Source organism: Haliotis cracherodii, unplaced genomic scaffold (genome assembly GCF_022045235.1).
Source record: "Haliotis cracherodii isolate W230 unplaced genomic scaffold, xgHalCrac1.p SCAF_6, whole genome shotgun sequence".
Lineage (NCBI taxonomy): Eukaryota > Metazoa > Mollusca > Gastropoda > Lepetellida > Haliotidae > Haliotis > Haliotis cracherodii.
This window is the reverse complement of record NW_027266319.1, coordinates 24,825,633-24,852,989: the sequence shown is the minus strand read 5'-3', so window position 1 is coordinate 24,852,989 and position 27,357 is coordinate 24,825,633. Positions and strand designations below refer to the sequence as shown.

The following is a 27,357-nucleotide window of genomic DNA, read 5'->3' as shown; positions in this document are numbered from 1 at the left end:
AGGCACTGTGAAAAATGTCATTGAACAGTGACACAGGTCACAAATCAGGTGAAGTTAAGCAACGTCGGTCGCGAAGAGTCCTTGGATGGGTGACCGTGTTCGACAGCTTGGCTCTTGGGAGTTTCTGGGGCTACGACCCTGCCCCACACACTCCTTGAGCAAGTGACTTTGTTCGAATTGTGCCTCTGTTCACCCAGCAATGAATGGGTACCCGGTTAAACCCCATTTCACCTCACCTCCAAACTTCTCCGGATGCTCTGAGAAGACAGCGGCGTACAAGGTGGTGGAGATGCTACTGTTATATTAAACCATGACAACGATCATGATGTCAATGGCTTTGTGAACTGGTATCCTTGGTCTCGGACGTATTTAACCTTTCATGCGTGTGTCTGCGATTTTTACCTAAGGCAGCTGTTATATTGAACAACCTAGGACAATGTTGACAACGGCCAGATATCATGGGATTCGAGTCTGTTTGTCCATGTGATAGAAACCATATTGTGAATAACCAGTAACAGATCTTGATAACATTTTATTCATCTGGTTCGATTTGAGGTATTCTTGTTGCAGACAACGGTTAATAATGCAAACATATAATTCAAGAGCTTGTTATCTACATCAGGGCGCAATTGTACAAAGCGATTTCAGCGCTAAGGTGATCGTAACTCCAACACCTTAGAATAAACTCACAACAGTTGTATCACTAAGATTGTTTTGTACAACGGCACCCTGATCTTTAGCATTTTGCTGGTGTTTTCAAGTTTATACGTTGAGTTTGTTTGATAGGCTCATCTTCCTAGATTCATCGTGTCTATTCCTGGGAGCTATTCTGAACGGATGTCCCCATGGATTTTACCGTAACGTACAGAAACGACACAGAATTCCGTTCGTCGAATTTATTCGTCGCGCCTCCAACCACCGCAGAAAAATAATCAATTAGGAGTGGTCGTCTTGTAATGTGGTCATCAAAGGCAGACCACACGACTTCATCCAACATCTGCGTTTCAAGAGAAAATAAATTATTTTATCACTCACACCAACCATGAGCAGCTGGATGAATGATTTCCAATAATGTAGTCCTTGATGTGGTTATCGGCCAAGGTTGGAACATATCAAAATTGACGTTATGTATTCGCAAAGTAATTCGGCGCTTAACGAATAAAATAGTTTTCTCTCAACAATCATTTTAAAATATCCATCTGTATCTATTTATGGTTCTTTCGTCACATTGTGTGATGATGTGCTGCCGTGGTTCAAGGATGAATGACAGCTTCATCTTTATAAGTAAACCATTACCTTATTTGATCAGCACATTGAGGAGTGTTTATTTGACAGGGAAGATGTAGCTTTAGTGTTTATTCCTAAGCTAAAAGAAAGTGTAATTAATCTACTTTGCCCGATGTTTATTTAAAAAAATATATATTTCAATTCAGTTGACATATATCAGTAACATAGGTTTTTTCACTGCAATATTGTTTTCTATTTTACAAACATCTTTCAATATTTTTATGAATAATGGAAAGTATAATGTAGTTTGACTGGTGAATGTATTTTTTGCAAGATGTTTGCTTATATGGTTGAAAAGAGAGTTCATTTTGTTGTAGCAAAATAATGTATCTAGACAAGTAATATGAATATCATATGCAAGTGTTTCGAGTTTATGAACACTTCACTCCTAACCAATATTACTTTGCAAAACCATATTCTACATGTACATGGTATACGTTTTCAGATTCAGAGATACAAAAAGAGCATATATTATCATCAATTAACTTTTCAATTATTCCTTTTTGGTATATAGAGTTCTATTTATGAATCTGTACTGTTTAAGATCGCCTCCGTGGTCTAGTGGTCCGGGTTCGGTCCCCGGCCGCGTCATACCAAAAGACGTTAATAGATGGTACTTGTTGTTACCCTATTTGGCGCTCGGCATTAAGGGGATAAAACACACACACACGTGCATGCACGTCGCTATATAAGTGCAATAATCTTGGACGCGACGTTAAACCCTATTTCACTTCACCTCACCTGTACTCTTTAACATCATTGGTACATATTATACAGTTAGTAAACACTTTATTCCACAATATACTTTGATTAAGTTTATTTTCCCATTTATCACACATCAGAGGAAAGTTAGTTGCATCTAGTAGTTAGTTGTGTTTATCATAAAATATTCTGGATCCCTTTGTTCTTATCAACAAGTCTCCCAAAATGTTATTTATGTGTAAATTAGCTGTGATATAAAATCTACCATTTATTATTTTTTTCCATGATTTAAGGATATTTAGCATTATTCTGTTGTAATCAAGTAAAGTTACTTTTTCCGATGCATTGATATTGGAAAAGAAATGAGTTTTCATCATAGCAAATAACACTGTGTAAATTATTCAATAGATATGTACATGTACCAAACTATGTCAAAAGATAACATGTCTAGTTTAATGAAATGGGTGAGTAGTTGAGTTTATTATTAACAATAATTATACTTTTCATATTATTATATGTATAACCGTATAAATAAGTCATGTCTGACATAGCCGAGGCGGGGATGAACACATATCATTCACTGCATTGGTTTATTACCTGGGGACTTCCAACCTTTCCATCAAGAGAATAACATTTCGATATAAATGCCACGATTTGTGATCATTTCGGATTTCGCTGAATCTTTGATGTTAAAATCCACAGGCGATAACTACTCAATAACCCCTGCAAACCTTGAAGCACGTTATGTCTATGGATATTTGTAATATGTATTTATCGATACAAAGCGCGTGTCACATGTCCATTTAATCCGACCTGGACAAGGAGAATACATAGCAAGCGCAACTGGACGAAGGTTTCAGCCAAATATTCATCACCTAGATTATAGTAGTACCATATCCGACTCGCCAGCCCAACCCCCACCCCCATCCCAACCCAACCCATCCTCACCCTCACCCCCCACCCGACGCCGAAAACCAAGTTCTTTAAATTTTGCGACCAACAAAAATAACATAATATGATATTTAACAATCATAATCCGCCAACGTCATTAACCAGTCTCGATTATCTAACGAAACAGATTGGGTGTAAAAAGTAAGAAAGCTGTGTGAAATGAATGGAAATAGAATGGATCACTGAAAAGCAGGTGTCAGACAAGATTTCAACAGTTTTTAAGCAATCAGACTGCTACAGATACTCAACGAACAGCCTTCATTTAAGCATACATCGTCTATACACCGGAACCGTCCATACATGTATATTCAGACACTGAAGCTTTCTCCCTTAATCATCTCAATAGAAGGCTACTTACCGACGGAACTAAAGATGGCCAATATCAGTTGCGTAACTCTCAGTGATTGCCAGATTAAGTAAAATCCTTTGTACATCAAAGCATTATTCACGCCAAGAAGACCCGTAATGACATGAATATCGATCGAAGTTTGCCCATCAATGATGACCTTGTTGCTAAGATGTTTATCTCGTTCTCTGTGCCGCTGTTTTACTGTTGCCATAATGCCTGACCAGCTCTGTGCTTGACTACCTAGACCCACTGTTATCATTGCCAACAGATGTTCCATTAATTGAAACAGGTGTGTGATCAAACCGTGGATAGATATAATAAAAGTTTTGAAAGGGTTGGTTGGATGGCAGCAGTTAATTATTATTGAAAAAAACTTAATAGAATTGATCAAGGTACCAAACTAGTTAATCATAATAATAATTACATGACTTGTACGCACTGACATTGATTACATTATATTAAGTCATACATGGCCGCATACGCAATACGGCGCATAATGTTAAATCTATTATTTGTAAAATTTAATCAAAATTCTTTCGTTGAAGCATTCGGCATCTGCTGTTGAAATATATAACTGTTTGGTGCTTGTCGGTGCGACAGATTTACATATACTTCAATGTATCAAATACTCACAAGGTTATTTATAAACTAACTTATCGACCCGTGAGCATCCGGGTTAGAATTTGTCTTCAGTAATCGGTAACCGGCAACCGGTAACGGGATCGGGTGTTCAGGCAAGTTGACTTGGTTAATGCATGTCGTCGAATCTGCGTCGATCGATGCTCATGATGTCAATCACTGGTTTGTCTGTCCAGATAGTATAATTACAGATCGCGTAACTTACGCGATGACAACGAACTGAGCAAAACCCAAAACCGTACATCCAGAATAACAATAGTGTATTCCATGATACATTGATTCAACACGCATGACAGCTCAAAAAAGGAAAATACTATTACACACTTCAGCTGATTTTAACAAAGACAAGAACAATATCGAACAGACAGATGGCCATGCGATATTTATCAATTTAACTGCAATAGCTGTAGGAAATTGTTTTCTGAGCCTTTTCGTGGTGAAATTATTATTCCGCCGGTGGAGGTGTTTCTTCATTGATTCCATCTCTTGAGATTTCAACGTGTATAACGTCTTGGGTTCAACGTGTTCTTTTATTGAAGATTAACCAGTTTTGAATGAAATACCAAAGGAAAGAGACAAGCAGTTAATAACCATGATCGGTGACTGGTAAATGTCGTATCTCACTGGTGCATAGAATGATGCTCATGATGTCAATCACTGGATTGTCTGGTCCAGATCCGATAATTTACGTACCGCCATACAGCTAGAATATTGCTGAGTGGAACATTAAGGCTAACTTATCTCCCTCTATTCTTGTATGTATATCTCATACCCGACGGTCCTAACTTACCGCCCTGCTCAACACCTATGCATCCAATCATTCTCCAGCCTAATTATACATTCCGCTCCGTAATAACAATAATTGTTACATTGTGTATTCATAAAAACAGTATTCGTGTATTTCATCGTAAGAATATTTTGATCATGTTTCTCTGTATACACAGCAAACGAGCGATTTTTGAACATGTTCATAATTTATAAACAGTTTGAAACTCTTGAGATAACGAAAGATTACCCTATCCATATTCATAAGAAATCTCTGCAACCAACAGCTCGTTGTACGATTCCTACTATAATAATAATAATAATAATAATAATAATAATGATAATAATGATAATAATAATAATAATAAGAAGAAGAAGAAGAAGAAGAAGAAGAAGTCCTTTTATACTGAGCAGATTCCATTCACCAAGTTAATGCGCATGGCTCTACATAGTTTTAGCAAATAATGCTAATGAAAGGGGAGTAGAGTTGATAGTGTTGTCTGAAAAGGTGTGTTTTCAGATGAGCCTTAAAGGATGAAAGCGATGGCGACAGCTTAAGATCAGAGGGTAGTTTGTTCCATAGCGAGGAAGCGCGAACTGGAAAGATGTCGGACCAAAGGTTTTGAGACGGATTTCTGGGACTTGTAACAGGTGGTTATTCTGAGAGCGGTGAGATCTGGAAGGCTTGTATTTCGACAGTAGTTCGGTGAGATATAAAGGGGCTGTTTCCATGTAGCATTTGTTGGCCAGGGTTGGAATTTTTAATTCAATTCTGGCTTTGAGTGGTAACCAGTGCAGCGACATCAGAGCAGGTGTTACTGTTACTATATCACGCGCATGTGTTTATAAATCACTATCAAATAGTGATGCTGCCAGGTGTTAGCACAAATGTGAGCGTATCCTGTCCCACTTGTGGCAGAGAACTCCACAATAATATAGATTGCTAATGAGTACAATAAGCCATAATTACTCCTCATAGATGCACCAGATTGGGTAAGGGAAGGCCTTGTGTCATGCATGGATCAGGAGGGTCGATATGACATTAGTCGAAGCAACCACTGCATGTGTGGTGGTGACGTGGTGATCGACGGCGAGCTGGCGTCGTCCAGTTTACATAAGGCTACCGCTCCAATAGGCAATCGCAATGTAGGCGTTGTGTACACGGATACGTAACAGCTGTAGGGATTATACATCATGAAAACAGTGAGTGAGTGAGTGAGTGAGTGAGTGAGTGAGTGGGGTTTCAACAGTATTTCAGTTCTATCACGGCGTGTCAGCGTCATTGTTCATGAATGCCCCAATTGACGGGGCTTGAGGGGACCACTTACCACTTTTGTGAATCATTTGAACACGAATTTGATGCTAATAAATAACAAATCATTATAAAGCGAATCTGGGATTTGAATTCACGTTCCACATTCTGGAAATACCATTAAAAATACATTATGGCACCTTACTAACAAAACATGTATTTTCATATTCCAATTATTACAACTGGTTTTTTTAAATTAACCCCTTATTGTCTACTGGACAACCATGTGACAAAAAAGGCCTAACTCCGCGACTATTTCACAAATACTAAACATGCACAAATGTTGCGTGTTGACGTTGTTTTTACATGTTGGCAGTCTCGCCTTGACTGCAATGATCACTAACTGCACTTTTTCCGAGTCTTACCGACGAGAGAGTGTTCTTAAACGCCACATTCAGTAATGTTTCTTTTGCTTGTAACAATAGCTGTTAGCATTGATGAGTGAGGTGTATTTGGTTTAAGGTCGCGTTCAAGGTTATTGGTTTGAAATGACTCCGAGACGAGCAGTCTCATCTTCCCGAGGCAAGGGAGTTCAATGACTGGAAAAATCCCGTTTTCAGCCTTGGACAACTATGCTGACATTTCCCGACTCGATCGTAGCGCCAGCAGTGGCTATTACGAGCTTTGTCCCTCCTATTGGCCAATCAGATTCCACCTCTCATATCATTTGTAATTGCCTCAAAAAAAGGCGCCGCCCAGTCAAGACCATCTGCTCGATAATCAAGTGCAGCTATATTTCAATAAAACGGGCCTCAAATCACTTGAACACCTGGATTAAAAACATGAAAAGATTTGTAAAATATCTGTCAACGCCCAGTTGGCGGTACACATGCTTTGCAATTTTTTCAGTCAATCAAAATCTGCACGTTGAAATCCCGTTGTTTACGAACCGAAAGTCTGGTTCGTTGCGCTATTTAGATGGGACTATGAATAGACTCGTTAGTCCAGACAAAACGTAACTCCGGAAGTTCGGCTAGAGTGGAAACTGGACTTTTACAGTCAATAAACCCCTTGCCTCGGGAAGATGACCAGTCCTTGCTATTTACCCTTTAATGTCTAGCACCAGGCAGGATACCAACAACTACAATGATCTTTTAACGTCTTTTGGTATGACACAACCGGGGTTCGAACCACCGACCTTCCCTTCTCCGGGGTGACACTCTATCTACGAGACCACGGAGGCGATCGGATGTAAGCACAGGCCACGAAGCACGCTGTGCCTAACGTTGCTTTGAGCAGTATTTATATCACGACGTATCAGCCTGGTGTTGGGGAAATCCCAAGAGAAGCAGGTGTTACAACGTTCGTGCAACCCACAGCTATGATACTGAGAAACCTACATACCAGGATTCGAACCCACAATTATAGATTCCTGGCACTGGGCCCCTTGCCACCTAAATATTCTTAAGTATTGATACATGTATGTATATATTCCTTCAGATCCATTTAGTTAAACGTAAAGTCTCTGTAAAATGTTATTTCACTAAATCATCTTAGAATGAATGCGTGTATGGAATAACGGTATCTATCACGCATAAATCATCAATTCAGTCTGTAACATTCCTTTCAACTTCATCACCAAAATTACTGACAAGAAAACTCTCCCCGCTATATATCAAATATATTTGAAAGCTTTAATGTTTCACTAAGGCAGGTATAAATATAATCTGCCAAGTCAGCAAGTTCGGGCCACTTACAAAAAAATGAATTAAAATGTTTTATCAATCGTCAAATTCAGGGTGATGTAAAGTGTTTGCAACGCGGTCACAAACGGACCCGAGTCTCAATAAGCCATGATTACCAGCAACATATTTCATTCAGAATCATATCGTAAATTCGGTTTTCACCAATGGGAATAATCACAATGAGATTAATCACTTGAAAGCCGTGGAGGCATTATTGCACGGATCCCATGAAAATCTGCCAAGAGCTTTGTCTGTCGTGGTATCCTCCATTCTTTATATAGAATCTGGTGATTCATGCCAGTATATCGGACGTTTTAGGACAACGCTTATTGGCATTTGCATGTTTGGCATTGATCTGAAGAAATTGTTTCCGTTCCAAACGAGCTACCTATCACGTAAAATGTTAGAAATGTTTCAAGGAAGAACTCAGAAGGACACCTGCATACAAAAATAGACATCACTTCAGAAACCAAGTGAAGATATATGGCACAATAATGTGTGATACTTTGACAAAATAAAAGGTGTAATAAATCTGGGTTTTTTTTCTCTTTTAGACGCTCATGATAGATGACGAACTAATTAGTTATAATGGCCACTTAAGAAGGCGAAAGCACCTTCTTGAGTATCGCTATGACAATAGTTCTGGTTCTAAAAGATATCGACCTTGCGGTCAATGAGAAAGGTATCGCGCCATTTGTGTCAACTTGATAAGTAATAAAAATTTACTATCTCTAGAACTCTCTATTTTTACCTGATTATTCCTCAATGCATTTTATCTTTATGACGGTCAAGTCAACCTTGATAGCCAAATCAAAAGGTGTTATTTTTACTTTTGTCAACCTAATTTCAAAAGGTCAATGTCTGGGAAATATCAGCCTCGATCAGAGAGATGGAAAACATCAGAATGGATCACAGAAATGTTGACACCTGGTGTCTACATAATTGAAACATTGCATTGGTATTTATTCTTTCTACGATACTGACTAACACAAAAATAGCTATCATTATCACCATCTGCATTCACTGTACGTCTCTGTGCATTGCCAACAAGACTCCGATGATCGAAGGGGGGAATAATTAATTGACCCTGTATTATGGTTCTTGATTCTGGGTTTGTCAGCACCATACCCTTGCTCGTGGGTTTCACCAAACTGGTAACAGTCTAAGGTGAGGTGAAATTACTTACTTACTTACTTTGTAGATTTAACGTGCGCTTTCCGACTGATGCGTATTTCGCACACGGGAGGTGAAATGGGGATAATTGCACTTATATAGCGACGCGCATGCACGTGTGTGTGTGTGTGTGTGTGTGGCTGCTTGTACGAGTCCGGACTGATGCCCATTAAAAGGGCTAGCCGACTGAGATATCATGCCGCAGGTTAACATGAATACCCCCTCAGACACAGTATACCAGTCCTTGTTTTGGCCCCTTACTGTCGAGCACAGGGTAACAACAAGAACCATCTTTTAACGTCTTTTGGTATGACGCGGCCAGGGATCGACCACGGACGCTCTACCATAAGACCACGGAGGCGGTCGTAAAGGTCCAAGACCTGAGTCAAGGTGGGTCACATAGTGATATACCTGGAATTTCGATTTTGGTTGATTTGTTTGTTGTTTAACGGCGCACTCTGCAATATTCCAGCTATATGACGGCGGTCTGTAAATAATCGAGTCTGGACCAGATAATCCAGTGATTGACACCATGAGCATCGATCTACGCAATAGGGATACGATTACATGCATCAACCAAGTCAGCGATCCTGACCACCTGATCCCGTTAGTCGCCTCTTTCGACAAGCATGGGTTGCTGTAGACCTAATCTAACTTGAATATCTTCACGGGTCCCAACCCATTCAAGGCAACGTATTGAAGATCCAAAGTTGAATTATGTTTTAATTGTTTTGTATAGTTATAAAGGACTTCTGCGATGTTTCTCAATTTGTTTATTTGTATACAGTGAAACCTCCATACACCGGATTCCGTTAGTCCGGAAACACCCTTTTCTAGACGACTGCTGTCTGGTAACGTTATCCACGTGTAAAATGGCATTTGCCCATATCCTGATGCGACAATTAGTGTGCTGGACCATTTCATGATCACGTCAAACCGACCAGATTCACGATTTGAAAGTTTCTCTGTACAGAAACAAAACCCTTATTGCCAAGTGAGAATACAAATATAACTGTTTCTAAGACATATTTAATACGTGCATGCGTTCAGTTTTCATGTTTTAGAAATACCATTTCCAACATGATAGAGTCTTTTTGAGATGAGTTGATCTTTTCTTTTTGTCTTTGAAAAGTATTGTGTAAAATGTCAAACAAAGAATAATCCTGTCTGTTTGACCAAATGTCGTCAGTGCTATATTATTAAAAGGTCATGCTTATATTTGTATGCGTCAACTAGTAAAGGGCAATTGATAACAATGTAGTGAAGAAATATCCTTTTGATTATTGAAGCATGTTTACAAGACGTTGTATTGATCATCTTAAACACAATGCGGAAAACATCGATGTCTGAAATGACAAACATAATGCGAAATGGTGACTTAATCACTACGTCATCCTGTGCAAAAAACAACACATATTAACATCCAAACATAAAGACAGATCTCAAAAAGTAAGTTTACAGCCACAGTCAACATAATTTCAACTAAACTATCGGGCAAAAGAAAGTATGCACTTGAAAACTGGATTTGACAAAATATAATAGAAACGATCTGTAAACGTTACGAAGCTGAAACCATCGCCTAAACACTGCAAACTTAAACCCTAAAACTATGATACCCGTATTATATAACTATCGAAATATCACGTGTTTGTTTACTTTCTTTTTTCCTCCCAGCAGTTTGAATAACGACGGTTTGTGAAACATTGCGTCCGTGCCGGATTATTCAATGGTTGATATAATGAACATCGTTCCACGCAGTCGGGATGCGACGTCAGGCAAATTCACCAAGCATCCATGCCTGACCTCCCATTAAAATTTAGTTTTACGACCAAAACGTGCATGCGACCTATTCTGACCCGGGTAACCCCACGGGGTCATGCCGAGTGAGTGAGTGAGTCAGTCAGTCAGTCAGTCAGTCATTCAGTCAGTCAGTGGCGCCCAGGAAATGTTATGGTTATATAAATCGAGCTTGGTCAGGTAAATCAGTGCATGAACAACGACCAATGGTGCCTGGTTCTGATGACACACAATATTTATTTTATCATTTAAGACGTGTAGGTGTTTTATTAATATGCGGCGGTTATTTCTCTTCGTTTTGTCTCAGTATCATACAACTACTTTAAGACATACGGAGAACGCCCTTCCTAATATGGAATTATCAGGACAAATCGCATAAGGCTCGACCAACAGACTGGATACATGTCACATCTGGTTTATTTTACAGCTTTTGTAGACAAACAGCAAACCGATAACTATCCTTTTAATTCAATATTTAAGAAGTTGTGGAACGTGATCAAATTATACTCCATGGGGAGTAACACGTAAATCGTTTGTGATTAAACACGCACATTGCCAGAGTTCTGTCAATCAAACGACTAAAAACAAATGTTTCTTCAGATAAAATGTGCACATAATTCATAAATATGTCAAATATTGTAAAAGTGATCTATACTCAGTTTTAGTTGAAAGATTAAATAAAATGGCTATAAATTAACCTGTCAATTGGAAAGTACGAAAATTGGACAGTATAACATATGTATAGTGTGATTTATTGCAAGGCAAAAATAAAATATATCATATTAGGCAAATTCAACATCATCATTTAAACTGTAAACGGCAGAATAGAATGTTGGTGAGTACTAATCCACTCGACCTTCGCCTCAGCGAAAATACCACATATGTACAACAATGATAGAACTACATCACTACCGGTACGACCTTTCACAGAATGGAGTGTTCACTGACACTCGGACACGGGATGTTAAGAGCGGGATTTTCCTTGATTCGGGGATCGTACGGACATAAATAAATCGTGTAAGTAATCAGAATCGATAGGCCAATAAGCGTGTTGTTATGTGATTTGATGTTTCTTTTGTAACCAAGCGACTGGGCGGAGAATGTAGATCCGGGGTTTTGCTTCAGTCATGGCGTCGTACGGAACCGAAACTTGGACAATTTCTGTGGAATTTACCAAATCATTGTAAAGCATCTGTTTTTAATTCGCTAATTATTGCAACTATAATTTTCAAATGAATATTCTCAATAATGAGATCCAAGGTATTCCGCGAAGTGACGAATTGATCTGTACACACTGCAAAATCTGATCTTTGTTTTGTTTACGTACGGCTATCCGAGCAGAGCCTTCGTTTTCACGCTTGATTCACTTTGTATGATTTCATCTGCATCATTTACATTAGTCACATAGGTAGTTTGTCATTTGATCATATCACAAAAAAACCGAAAAGCCAAAGTATGAAGTGTGTTTGTGTGCATGTTGTAGTTCGGCTTTATTTGACGTCAAAGTGAAGGTTGAAGGACAAGGACATATATGTCCCTTTGGCTCCAGGGGTAATAATAGCACGATTGCTACACGTGGACACGAGTAACAAACTGACATTCAGACGAGGTCAGACAGCAACACGATAATTATTCCTGAAATGATATTTGTATATTATCAAGCAATACAAAGAAGAAAGATTGTTTAGTCTATAACATAAAACGACATAAAACGTCTATGTTCAATGTCTTCAAATCCACAGAGAGTCACCGACATTAATGCCCTGATGATAAGGAATGTTTGTCTGGATCATTACGACCTAAATGTCATTTTATTCTTTACACGAAATTAAATATATTCGCGTTTGGGAGGAAGATCAATTGCCTCTACGACTGAGGGCCGTTAAGTGTTATCGTTAAGTGACTAGATAGTAGTTCATTTATACATAATAATAGATCTGAACTCGTCATCAATATTGATTTACAAAATGATCCGTACGGCAGGAAATGGATTATCGTCACGCCAATGTAACGAAGTTATATTGATGACTTTCTTGTGACATTTTAACGATGATAACACTTAATGAGAGGGAACCTAAAACGGGCTAATTAACAGTACTGGTTTAGCATATTTCATGTAGTTTAAACCCCGCTTTGTGTGTGATAACTCATTTTCGTATAATGTATGTGAATCTCGTAACGCTAACTACAGTGTTACCCTAATTAATGTGAGACCATATTGCAGTTTGAAAGATGACATTAATCATAACATCCCGTCCGACATAATTTTGAAACTGGGACCAGTGCGCGTTCCAGAAACGTTATGTATGGCATGGCCAAGTAGCACAGGCATTTTAGACACTGTATTTTTTAACAAAAGTATTATGAATAAGAGGACATATCTTTAGGAGATTTGTAAGAGGGAATATCGAACGCATGACGTTTTCAGTTCGAGGACACATGTAAGGACGGCACATCAGCATGACGTTACTTTGAAACGTCTGTCAGAGGGATCAGACACGCTAATTCTGTATGCCAAGGGATACTCTTTTCTCGAATGTATTTGTTTGATTTCAAAATATTAAGAAAGGTTTTTCGGGAAATCAAGAACACTATGGATGAGTGATGTAGTTTTAAGCCGTATATAGCAATATTCCAACATTGAGTTTCACACGTTCATGTGCGCAATAGAACCCGAGCCTTTGTCGTGAGTAACGAACGCTTTAACCACCAGGCTACCATGTCCCCATTTAGCACTAGGGTATTGTGAATCGCCTCAGTTAGTCAGCACTACTCCCGTATTTGATGGTTTCACCAAAGTGGTAAACGTCTCCGATCTGACTTTCTGTTGACTTTCTTCTAACACGCGATGACATCACTGAAATACTGTCCAAACATGGACTGAACCGTGCTGACACATTCCCTAGATCTGTGTCGCCATTCTTCCCTACCATCAACTTTGCAAAGCCATCGGATGCAAAGGTTTTAAAATAATAGCAAAATCCTGAGACAGACAGCTTCCACGAATAAAGATAAATACAAAATATCTAGTTGAAGTCATGATCATTGATTTGAGAAAACAATGTCCTGTTGTAAAGAGGAACAATTGAAACCGAATGTAAACGCCATTTACCAACGAATACGAGAAAAATGCACTCGACAACGATTCTGTAGTTGCATAGCCGTCTCAAAGTCTACCACACCAGCTTAAGCATAGTACACAATCAAATTAGTTGAGAATTGTGAAGTTTGATTTTATATAGTATGGACAATATCAGCAAACTGTCAAGATAATCACCATGTTACTGCATCTACAAGCCTGCTTTGTGAAGAGATGTCGACGTTAGTAACAGACACCACTTTCATGTCATCTTCGCTGCAAAGATCAAATGCGCCAAACTCGCATTTACAAAAGGTAAACATGTATGATCGCAGTGGGCCTTTGAAGTACTCTTGTTTAATTTCCAACGCATTGCGATCATGGATAATGCATAATGATCACTTAACGTTACAAAATTAATACAGTTTGGTGATGTGTCACGGGCCTCCGTCGTATGGCAGGAGTGCTACTGTGTGGCGTTAGGCAATATGTTCAGCAGTTTGTGAGTAGCGGGTGCTACCGGTAGAGTGGGTTCTGTTTACCCCTTTCTGGTGTCATCACTGATTTCCAATTATCCATTAATATAAATTGTCACCTTTTATATGTTTTGCATTTTACGCCCATTGAAATCTGTTTCGGCAGATAATCGTGACTGATCTTTCTTCAGCGTGAACGTTTGATATGTTCATGAAGATAACAATTAGGAGATAAACATACTGTGTTTTCAATGTAGAGCTAGGTTACCTGTAGATTTAACCCCGCTAAATTGAATTTGGAACCGAACGCGCAGCGTGAGGTTTCAAATGTTAAATTTAGCGCATTCTACCATGACTAAATAAAACGCGAACTCTTTGGTGTTAGCAAATATACTGAGTGAAGCGGCATGGGTTGAGTTCAGTGTTTTGAGTGGGTTACCGATCTGAATTACGGAATCACCGAACAAAATATGGTGCTGTATATACTCAAGCAGTTTGTTTACACCGTAATACTTCACTCGAACATATGACAGACATTGAAAGCATATAAGCACGGCAACTTGGTAAGCTAACATGAGGTGGGCATCCCTAAAGAAAACAAAGCAAGCTCTACATCGCGCGTCACCATTATGACGTCATATCGCTCATTGTGACGCAAAAGATATGACGTCACAGTCGTATATAGAAAAGCGCCAAAATTCCAAGCTCTCTGTTGTCTCCAAAACGTAAATACATTCCCTTTGTTGATTTCTGTCATGTTGTCTGCACGAAATGTATCGCCACACATCCTTTGAATATTGTAGTAACCGCAACTGTGCACTTTGTAACCTGTAATTGTAGATATAATTCTTTAAATATGCCTACCGATAATGACTGAAAATAGTACTATCCTATGAATATTAGCTTCCGCGGTGATGCGACCGTCAAACCAGCTGTTTCAATCAGAGGGGGTTTATTGTGATTTAATAGCCTCTGATTGACCAATCAGAATCGAGTAAATTCCAAATACATGGTAGAATATACAGTAAACTACGGTTAAAACAAACTCAAAGGGACCACTAAATTTAGTTCGTTATAACCGTAGTTCGTTATAAGCATATATACAACAATATATATGCAACAAATAGACGGGACTAAAAAATAAGTTCGTTCTATCGGTCAGTTCGTTATAAGCGTGTTCGTTATAACCGTAGTTTACTGTAATTGTTTTATGAACGCCTAGCCTTTCGTAAAGACGACTATGCTTGTCGTAAGAGGCGACTAACGGGATCGGGTGGTCAGGCTCGCTGACTTGGTTGATGCATGTCATCGATCACAATAGCGTTAATCGATGCTCATGATATCAATCACTGGACTGTCGAATAATTACAGACCGCCGTCATAGACCTGAACTATTGCTGCGTTAAACATCAAACCAACCAAACCAAAGTCTAGCCTTTCACTGAAAACAAGACACCATTTTTTTATTTTTTTTTTGGAGGGGGGGGGGGGGGGGGGATTTTACGATTTGCTTTTCTTCGTAATGACCACCATGGTCAACTTGCACCTGGAACATTACGTCCATCTCAGAAACCTTAAACTCTCCAATTATTCATGTCTCCAATAAGCAGTCAGATTAAAGAGGCCCCGCAAGTGTCATTTCAAGGGTTCATGCTGTCAGTTCAACGTAAACCCGGGCTTATTGAAATTGAGATGTAGTTAACTGTCATATTTCACGACAGTTGAAGAGATTTGGGCCACAAATCTTTAACCCACGATTGAAATTCATACCGAATCATGAATTTAAAACGTCAGCACCAGAGAATCCACACTTGATTTCTGCCGAAACAGATACCATGGGGCATAAACCACTCCAAGGATAGAACATTTGCCCAGAGTACTGAAGGTCGCGTTTTACAAGGAAAATGTCGCTGTGATAGTGCAATTATAACCTTGAACGCGACGTTAAATCCCATTTCACCTCACCATTGGGTGAAAAAAGCAAAATACTGATGATAATACGAACAGATAATTGAAATCAGTGATGACAACTGGTGTTCGCCAAAAGGATAAGCAAGGATATTTCTTTGGAAATAGTAACATTAATGATTAAAAAGGGTATGTAGAATATTAAAATGATGAATACTGTATACATCACTGGTGACAGGTTGTTAATGGCAAGACAACAAATGAAAAATATATGAGTGTGTTTTGGGAGTATGAATTATAGTAAATGTAAATGTAAATCAAATCTTTTAATTGAAATGATTTATTTTTTAAAACTTTTAAATATACAGATATTATGTATTAATGAGTATGACATGTACTCGTCTCCCAATAAAAACAATAATGATTAGGACTGAAACATGACCTCCCCTGATAATTTAATGTTAAACAATGAAGTTCTAATGGCATTATATTGAGAACATTTAAGAAAAAGTTATACGCTTTTTTTTTGAGAAAACTACAGGAATGTCTTAAACGAGTAGAAAGTGTATTCTCTCTTCTATCCCCAGAGTGGAGTGAGTGACTATGGTTTTACGCCGCTTTTAGCAATATTCCAGCAATATCACGGCGAGGGACACCAGAAATGGGCTTCACACATTGTACCCATGTCGGGAATCGAACCCGGGTCTTCGGCGTGACGAGCGAACGCTTTGACCACTAGGCTACCCGACAAGCCTTCCCCAGAGTGGAAGTAACAAGGGGCTAAATGTATTTCTGGTGTTACGCTACATTTAAAACATGAAAGTGAAAGACGAACTCAACATTCCTGAGGTTATTCCATAATGGAAGTGTGTCTGGTAAAACGGAGCGCCAGTGGCACGTCTTGTCCGACAGCTTGACCTCCCGTACCGTCATCTTTGTTCCATGGCCTTCATTTGAAAATCTAAGTGCGTTGTGTTACCATAATAATGATAGGAGGGTAACACCTTGTTGTTTGATTGATATACAAACAAATTGGTGTTTAAATGACTCAAATCAAAACTGAACTGCTGGCAGTGCCAAATAACCCGATCCAAGAGCCCCTTTAAAATATCAGCAATGCAGCGGCTCATCGCCAGGCGCTACTTCGACAGAATAGGGATGTGGTGCTGTTTCAACTTAAATCATTTATCAAACATTATTTACAGGTTTTAAATATTTAAAAAAAGAAAACAGCCACGGTAATTATAATGATATAACAAAAAAGAGATTTAAGCCTATTTTTGCGCTTTTTACTGCACTAACCAACATCTCTTAAATCGGATCTCTTTTTTCGGCGGAATCACTTACTTCCATGCGCGTGCCACGGCAATCGTTTGTAATTGATGGATACGCGAAATAATTGACGGGTAAACAAGCCCTTTATCAAGTGGAAACAGTTTGATTTCTCCTCGCCAACGCCAGCGTGTACGATACATCAACTGCATGGGCGGTGGCGATAGTTTGCTGGTGTAGAACGGATCAAATTTCCTGCCTTCATATTTCGACGGTACATGGTTTATCCACTGGGAAATCAATCTCCGTAAAGAAAATAGTGTCAGAATTCCACTTGATGCATTACATCCCGACCGTGCTATGGGTATGAATTATCTGCGATTCTCATGATTGTTTGTTAAAAAAAGATACCCGTGTGTCCTTCTAATAATATTAGTAGTTACTTCATGCTTCTTGAAAACAGACATTTTGTTTGCTGTCAAATAGCACCGTGGTACATGGGTGTAAATGAAACTAAAAAAACGCGTGTGTATGTAAAACATGACACAGAATTACAGAATGATGTTTTCAGATTAAAACACTGATCATCCGACAGAAGATGACATGTGTCCATCAATAAATATTCGCACATAAAATTTGAGAAAGTTAACAAAAGTTTGGCATGGATCAAACTTTCTTTGAAAAAAAACTACTCTTGCATCGCGAAAGACGGATCCATATAATACCGCCGGGTTTATATGATATCCTACTTCATTGCAAGTTTCATCCTACGACGTTATCCCTGAGCGCATATGTGCTACACATGTCAACTGATCTTGAGTTAATACTATCGCTGAGAGTTATTATTATACAAGTACAAGAGTCTACACAATTGAATATTTGCTTCTCAATACCCAACGAATTTCGCTACGCACGCTGTGCGAACATTCGGTGTAACAGGTATAAATCCCACAAACCCCTGTTTCACGTGACCCATGAGCAAACTGTGAACTACACGCATAATCTAAAATGAAGTGTGCGTGGGTTCTTGATCATGAGTCAATCCGATTCCAACTTTCCGTTACGAGTGGACTACGTTTCGTCGCCACCTCGATTAAAAATATCAAAGTTAACCCACACAGAACAAACACATTCCTCCGATACTACCTCCTTTTATGCACACTTTTCGTGATACTAAGAAACGACAAAGAGTAAAGCAATATCGACCCGATTGCTATCACTGCCTATATCATTTTCATTTGGAACTGCTCGTTTTAGTTCGGTTTCAAGATACAGAAATGAGATAATATGCTATTCTGAATGCTTCGTTCCTTTGTTCAGAGAGTTTAGAAGCCTCGACGCTGATTTACTGATTATATAGGTTTGTCAGATCGTCACGCAGACAAGTATCGTGTCCGAGAACAAGATCTCATTTTAATGAGATTGCACGTACATGGAATCTGCTACTTGAAATCAAAGACACAGGCACACTGTACGAAACCATCATGGTACCATGCATATATTTGACTATTTATTCAGTTGATCAATGACATATTTGTCAGTCTGTACAAGTGGTTTTGAAAGGAACGTTACCCGTGAGAACCACGATTAGAAAAGTTCTGCAGCACTAATGCTTGTCGTAAACCAAATGGATTGGATGGTCATGTTCGGAGACAGGGTTGATTGCGCGTAATCGTAAGCCGACAGAGTGGGACGTTGATCATTCTTTTAAAAAAAAGAGTCTCTCTGAGTCGCTATCAAATAGTGATGATACCAGATGTCCCAGCGTAGTCACCCGTCACAAACGCATGCAGAGGCAAGTCAAAACTTGGGAACAAATCCTACAAGTGAAAGTAAGGAATTGCATCTGACACTGGCGAGTCAGATTTCGAAATGTCATCCACGTATCTGCCATAAAACCTTTAAAAGCTTTATTAAGGCTTTGTCTGGTGTAACCTGACCAAACTACTTTTGAGCTAGAAGTTGACTAGTATGGCGCTCTGAAAAAAATCTCCTTAGAAAGAGCATGTTCAGTTTTACCTCAAAAGTAGATAACTATGAAAATACATAAATCTAAATATGACGGTTGGGGCAGTTTCACTGGTCTCGTTATTTCCAGTTTAGGCTGGCCAATCACTGGAAGAGAATTGGCTATTGTTGACCATTATTCAACAATATCAGATCATCGATATACCTGAAGCTTCAGATCAACTTCTTAGCCACTAAATGTTTTATAGGGTGAGTATGTTTAGTCGCCGCTTTGGGCAATGTTCCATCAACATCAGGCGGGGGACACCAGAATATGGCTTCCCACGTTGTACGCATGTGAATTGAACTCGGGTATTCGGCGTGATAAGTGAACGTTTTACCACAAGGCTACGCTACCGCCCTTGATTGGGCAAATGGCGGCGCGTTGCATTCACATCAGTCAAAATCCCATGGATTTCGTTTATCAAAATTTAATTTTTTTGAAATCGCAGATAGACATTTTCTTGAAATGATATTTCAGGACAAGAACTGTCGTAAGAGAAAATTCAAAATGAATAAAATTATTAAAGAAACGTTCTACATAAAACATTTCCCTTGAATCAGAAATAACATCATTTTTTATAGTATTTCCAGAAAGATGCTAAAATAATGTACAAAATACAACCGGCTTTGTCAAAATACGACCGTTATTATAATTCTTATTTGGATAGTGTTCCAATCTTTGCAGAGATATTGTGTGGGCGGGTGCTGCAGCAGACCACTATACTACAAGGGTGTGTGTCGACCGGCTTCCGTGCAGGCCATGACAGTGGCTTGTATACGTAGTTGTGTGTGCTGGACTTCAAAATCGGCAAGAACAAATTGGCACTTACTGGGGTGGAGGGTTCCTTCTAATGCAATAGTATTGCAACAATGAGTGTCAGTACATCAGGGCATGAGTAACGTGATTTCAGCTTTACTTTGGGGAACGTTCTCAGCCTCACTAAACACGTTTTTGGCAAAGTTAGGTTCAACATCGGTAATGAGGTGTATCTGAAATGGTAGGATAAGCGCAAGGCTGTGTTTGTGTACATGTTTGCTCTGTGTGTGTATTTGTGTATTTGTGTGTGTGTGTGTGAAAGTGTCTATTCTTATCATTTTGTTTGTGCATAAACTACGTATGTATACAGTGTTTATGGTTATACATTGTGTTTATTCATTTTTGTTTGAGTATAGTGTTTGTGTGTGTGTGTGTGTGTGTGTGTGTGTGTGTGTGTGTGTGTGTGTGTGTGTGTGTGTGTGTGTATGTGTGTTAGTGATGTGTTTTACAGTGTTTGTGAGTGAATTATTTGAGTGTATATAGTATTGTGGTGTATATACTTTTTACATACAGTATTTGTTTGTAAACATTGTTTGTGTGTGAAGCATTTGAGTGAATAGTGTTTTGTTTATATGTTTTTGTTTGTATACAATTTTGCTTACACAAAGTGTTTATATTCCACATCATGAGAAAGAATTGTGTCTGAAAACATAACACATACGTTTCATTCCTCGTTTTCTGTCTTCCTATTCCAACATGTGTCATGAACACGGGGCGCGCAGTCACTAAGCACATATGTATTAATAGGTAGGTTAATATTACAGACTTGACTTCAACAGGACATGTTCCTTTATTAACATGACAATTTATTGATTTATTTATATTAATACATGCCAATGTATACCGCACTCCGGGAACTATTTTTCCATACTTTGGGCAGACGTTATTATTCGTTTTTTGATACAGATACAGTTCACCAAAGATCACGGTAATCGCGAACACCTGGTATTTTAAATCAAATGTACTGAGAAAGTCAACTGTCATTTTGACAACGCGGTATTGTAGTTGATTAACTGACATGGCACTGTATCTATAGCGTTGGGGGTAGTCGTTGTGGAACGTATATGCATGCTTATGTCGAGTGTGATTATATTTTATGAACTATTTCCCAAACATCAGATCTGGTGTCCCCCGCCGTGATAATGCTGGAATATTGCTAAAAGCGGCGTAGAAGCCATACTCCTTCACTCACCAAACATTAGATGGTCATGAAAAACCCCACAAGCCGATTTGGAAATACCATTTTAACAAATAGTAAAATGTGTATTAAAGTGAGGTGGGAATAGTTTCTTTATTTCATTGTAATGTCAAAACCTACAATTTTGACGAATGTTTCAGCTTCAGTTAGTTCTATACACAGACGCGACTCCCATCAAGGCTGTTGTATGCCAGGTTTAATCCTGCCTCGTGCGGGGAGACAGGGAGATAACTCCCAAATGACCAACATGCATACCACTAGATTGTATAATAAAATTACACCTCCAAATGTATTACTTTCCTGACAACCATTGAAGTATATTGTGTGACAGACTAGGAACCGAAATTGATCCGCTGTACTTTGGCGTTAAAAGTAACCGTCAGGATGGTCATTGAGATTAAGCCAATGTGACAAGTCTATAAATCTCAATTTCTTCTCCTCCGAACTCAACCTATCATACTTGTTAGTAGTTGTCAATTCGCGTCAATCAAATTCATCTTGAAAATTGACAAAACAACTATTCCTGGTAAAAACTTCCTGTTTAAAGCTCCCCGGGAACTGTCAAAGGTGTTCGCGCTGATTCAATAGTCCTGGAAACGCCAGAGAACGATTACTCTCCAGAGCGGAAAGGAAATCCAGGAGATACAAGTTGTTCATCATCGGTCGGACCACCGAGAACGTGTGAAGACGTGTTTTTCCACTAAAGAGCATTGACACATAATATTTGTCCATCCAGGCGGGACTCCATAAAGGTTAACCCATTATGTTTTGGAACACACTATATTCTTATTCTCACTATATTCATGTCCATAAAGGAAAGATTATTGTCTCGGAATATCAACTTACATGATTGTCGAAGAGCTTGTTTTATTTTGTCACTGTTGAACAATGTTCATATTGTTTCTAAGTGGTGTAGAGGGACTTCCCGTTCTGCCTACAATCCCAATTTGCCTACAGTTCTAAAGCGACGTGATGAGGTCTAATGCTCAAAAATGGATGTCTAATAATATGTTTGCCGGACAAAGTACCTCTTTGAAGATGTACTTGCCTATGTCGTTTAGCTTATTCAGAGTTAATATCCAAAACAGGCACAAGCAGAAAACGTAAAAATAGTTTCCCCTATCCGTGTTGATATTCGGCTAGGCAAATAAATTTTTCAGTGCGACAACCAAAACTACCACGCACATACGTCTGTATGAATGGCGACACGTACACCAAATGAGAGGTATCATGGTACCGTATTAACAGCTCCAATATAAATTCAAAGACATAATTATCGTTTTGATAGATGAATATTCAGTATATCGTGTGAGTTGTGGGGAAATGGGGTTGAACGTCGCGTCCAAGATTATTGTACTTATATAGTGACGTGCCTGTACGTGTGTGTGTTTGTTTGTGTGGCTGCTTGTACTAGTCCGGACTGATGCCGATTTATAGTGCTAGCTCACTGAGATACCATGCCGCAGTTTAACTTGAATACCCCACTCAGACACAGTATACTGACTCCGAGCCGACCAGTCCTTGTTTTAGCCCCTTAATGCCGAGCGCCAGACAAGTACCATCTTTTAACGTCTTTTTGTATGACGCGGTCGGGGATCGAACCCCGGACCTTCCGCTCTCCGGGCGGACGCTCTACCACTAGACCACGGACGCGGTTGTATAGCGTGTGTGTGTGTGTGTGTGTGTGTGTGTGTGTGTATGTTTAGAAAGGGGGCAAACCGTAAAATAGTGCCTCTCACCTAGCAGGAGACTCTCGTAAATCAAGGTTGCCGGGGGCTGTTAACGTTCCCCTACTCAACGCCGCAACTGTAGCTAACCTTCACCCTTTGGTGACTCACGTTTTCATCAAATTGTTCAAACAAAGTTATAGCAAAAAGATTGTGGTTAACCTGACAACTGAGTTCAAAAGCAATAAGCTATAACTTAACGTGGATTGACCAAGATGAAAGCTGTCCAATGAGATATCGCCATTTAATCACGTGGACTACATTTATATCCCGATCAATGACATTTCATTGTGAGGTGTACGTGCGTTCGAGTCAACTGTGCTTCAGAACGACAAAATGCACCCGGGGTAGAATGGGTCTTCAGCAACCCATGCTTGCCGTAAAAGGCGACTATGCTTGTCGTAAGAGGCGACTAACGGGATCGGATGGTCAGGATCGCTGTCTTGGTTGATGCATGTCATCGTATCCCAATTGCGTGCATCGATGCTTATGATGTTGTGGCGTTAAACAACAGACAAACAAACAAACGACAAAAAAGCATTGACATGATATGATCGTGACTGAAGGAATGCGTGCTGCGTGTGAAGTTCATGCAACACGTGACAGAAAACAGGGCATTCGTGACTCGTCACACGATATCATCGGGCTGTGAAGACCAGTTTCCAGTCATCAAACTGTCACTGCATCCAATGCCATTGTTTAACCACAAGTGTTTGTTTGTTTGGTTGTTGTTTAAGGCAGCGCTCAGCAATATTCCAGTTTTATGACGGCGGTCCTTAAATAATCGACTCTGGACTAGACAATCCAGTGATTGTCATCATGAGTATCGATCTACGCCATTGGCATAAAATGACATCATCAACCAAGTCAGCGGCCCGACCACCCGATCCCGTTAGTCGCCTCTTACGAAAAGCACCATACGCAAGTACATTCCCCATGGTAAATAATCACAAATGGCTATCTAATACGGCATTTTAGAAGGCTATTTAGAAGCTATTTCAGGTCATATATGCCTCAGTGGAGCAGACAGAACTCATTGCTTTATAACAGAAAAATGTGTTCCAGTAAAATTAATGATTAAAATCCAGAAAAAGACGCGTGCCTTATAATAAACTAAATTTCAAACAAGTGCAACTGAAGTATGTGAGCAATCAACGTAATTTTAAAATCAATTTCTATTCGAAATTATTTTCCATATTTAGCATCATCGGAAACCAACAGATGTCAGTTTCAAGAACTTTGATTGGCATGAGATATGGAAGTGGCGTAATTACGCAGATGGGTAAATCCTGGCAGTCGACATTCAGCCTGGGCCTGGCACACTGCTTCGTTATACTCAATTGTGAAATAAATGAGAGTGTGTGCTGCAATCCTCTCTCGGATATCTTTCGGACTATTCCCTGCACATGAATACTGTTTTTATTATATTTTTTTTACTCAATCCAATATTTGGTTTGGCGAAATGGACACCACATTGTAGTTTCATCAATATTTATCAGAACAACTTCGCTTCATATTTTTAATGGTTTGTTTTTACCCATGCTGATTCGCATGCGGGTGAAGTCATATTTTTCAAGCACAACGTCGTTCTAGCGTGACGTCATGTCTGCCGCATTGGCTACCTCGCCTTGTCTCTAGTAGGGAACGCCTTGCAGTAAATATATATTTACTTTTACATTGACTTATGACAATCGTTGCGTTACGATAGCTTTCTGCAACAGGACCCAGGACTGCGGATAAAATAAATTATAGGACATGTACACTTAAACAGCAACCCTGGTTGTCGTAAGAGGCGACTAACGGGATCGCGTGGTCAGGGTCGATGACTTTGTTGATGCATGTCATCGTATTCCAATTGAATAGATCCATGCTCATGATATCAATCATTGGATTTTCTGGTCCAGACTCGATTATTTACAGACCGCCGTTATATAGCTGGAATATTGCTGAATCCGGCGTTAAACAACAAACAAAAGTAATGTCTTAACACAACAAATATTGTAATCTACTTAAAACGAAGATGTGTTTGTCAATCAGATCTTATGTAAAAACTGTACAATCGTCTCTCCGAGAACAACTATTGTTTCTTCTCGCTAATCGTAAAAAACTCCAGGATCAATGTGTATCAGCTGATATGTCGCAAGGCATCGATTTCATTGCAAATACATGTTAGATCAAAGGCAATACACACCGAAAGGGGCGTAAATCGTCGAGGCTGAAATCGACAACATTACGGTGACAGTTATCTCTGATCAAAGTGGCTGGGTATAATTTGTCAATATCACTACTCCCTATGCACACCCATATAGAAGTCGAAAACCGTGGACGACAGGTTCTTGATCAAACTCACGGTATGTAATCGACACGTGTCATTGTCAATCGATTACATTTTCCACGTTATTTAGTGTCTTTGCTCGGACCGTTGAGTCTCTATATAGCGGCGTTGTAATTTGCATCCTGTCGCGACAATACACGACTGTCGATTAATGGCATTTCTGCGCAATGAAAGAATAAACATAGCGAAAAAAGTGGCTATTGTTTTCCAAGTAAATCGGTATTGTCTTTCTTCCATGAGGAGCTGAAGTGGTTGCACTGTCTTGTATATTTCAAAGACACCGACAATATAAAGCATCAGTCGGATGTTGACGATGTGGTTGAAATCGATTGTGCCCAGAACACGTTTTACATTGATTTGAGTTAAACGAATTTAAGGCCTAGAAAAGAGTTTTCAGGCCGCTTTCTTCTGTGACAGAGATGATTTCATAGTGCACATTGCTACAACTAGTCAAGCGTTTCCAAAGGCTGGACTAAATTCTGAAGTAGGAACGGCGATTTCCTGACGTTTTATGCCTTAATTAAATTTTACGTTGCCCCTAACGCCTCTAGGCTACGATGCATTAAGACGTAATAGGAAGTTTAACATAATTTAGCACGGGCCAACTCTGCGGAGGTTTTGTTATGAAAAAATGGTATGAAAATGAAAACGTTGAGGTGTGTTTGTGAGGAAAGGGGACGGACGTTAGCTTTAAGGTTAAAGTGCTTACTCGCCACGCCGAAGCCCCGGGGGTTCGATCCCCTAAATAGAGCAATGTGTGATAGCCCCAAGGCGTCATAATGCCGGAATGGAGTGTCAACAGGTGTTAATCCTTACTCACTCATCCATCGGGAAGAGGGGTACAATTTGATATAGAGTATTCAACCCCCCCCCCCCCCCCCCATTGACTTGCGGAGTAAAAATCGTCGATAGTGTGTTAGAGAAAACCAACATCGATAGACTTTGACGATACATGAAATATTAAAATTTCTAAAAATAAATAATTAGCATACATACACGTTAAACCCGGTTAATCGAGACAATACAGCTGTCATCGTCTGGATTAAATGGTGTCTTGATCAAGAAATTAAGGGTGGGAAGTGGCCTCCGCACTAGCAGTTAGATATAAAAGGCGGGTATTTATAATCAAGACTTGACTTGACCAGGAGTGTTGCGTTTATGGAGGCATAACATTTAAAAACCGGAGTGCTGACTGTGGAAACGCGTAGCCGAGCGGATTTACGCAAAGTGTACACTCATGATTTAACGTAAATAATTCCATAAACGCAGAAACATATTAAAGTCAAATGTTATTAATAAATACACCAACAATAATTGTTTATTTAACGATTAACAAAGAATTAACTATAGGTAACAAAACGAAATCAGTGCCATCGTTCAGTGGAATAATTCAGCACCAGTCCCGCCCATTCTATTATCAGCCAATCATGAAACTCCAGTCCGTCTTCAGGACTTGTGAGCCAATATAAGCCAGTAAAATGTCAATGATATGCGTTATATTTGATTTGCCGAAACGAAGTTGAACTTTCTTGGCGGATCCTTTAATCTCTTGTATTTAAACTGACTTCTCCAACAGTAACGATTCACAGCCACCCGCAATCAAATCATTATTTAAACATACGTAATTCATATATGCTCATTATTGTAAAATTAGCCTTAATGCTCATCGCAACAACGAAGTATCATCATTTAGGCTGCAATTCCGGAGTTCCAGTTTGGCTGGACTAACGAGCCTATGCATAGTCCAATCAAAATTGCGTAACGAAATCGACATCCGGTTCGTAAACTGCCGTGCAGATTTCGGTCGATTGCAGGATTTGCAAAGCATGTGTACCGTCAATTTTGCGTCGACAGAAATATTACCAAATATTTTTC

The 27,357-nt window shown here is 39.3% G+C and overlaps 1 protein-coding gene across 4 annotated transcripts in view; it reads right to left on the bottom strand.

Moving 5' to 3' along the window:
* The window catches only part of LOC139445984 (atrial natriuretic peptide receptor 1-like), a 498,295-nt gene that overhangs the window by 357,352 nt on the left and 113,586 nt on the right, over nucleotides 1–27,357 (bottom strand). Inside the window, exon 1 of one of the 4 annotated variants that reach the window (XM_071227243.1) lies at nucleotides 3,299–3,331. The exons of the other annotated variants lie outside the window; for them this stretch is intronic. The gene's annotated coding sequence lies outside the window, so the exon portion shown is untranslated. Of the gene's footprint in view, nucleotides 1–3,298; nucleotides 3,332–27,357 lie in introns of those variants that run through there. 4 annotated transcript variants of the gene reach the window in all.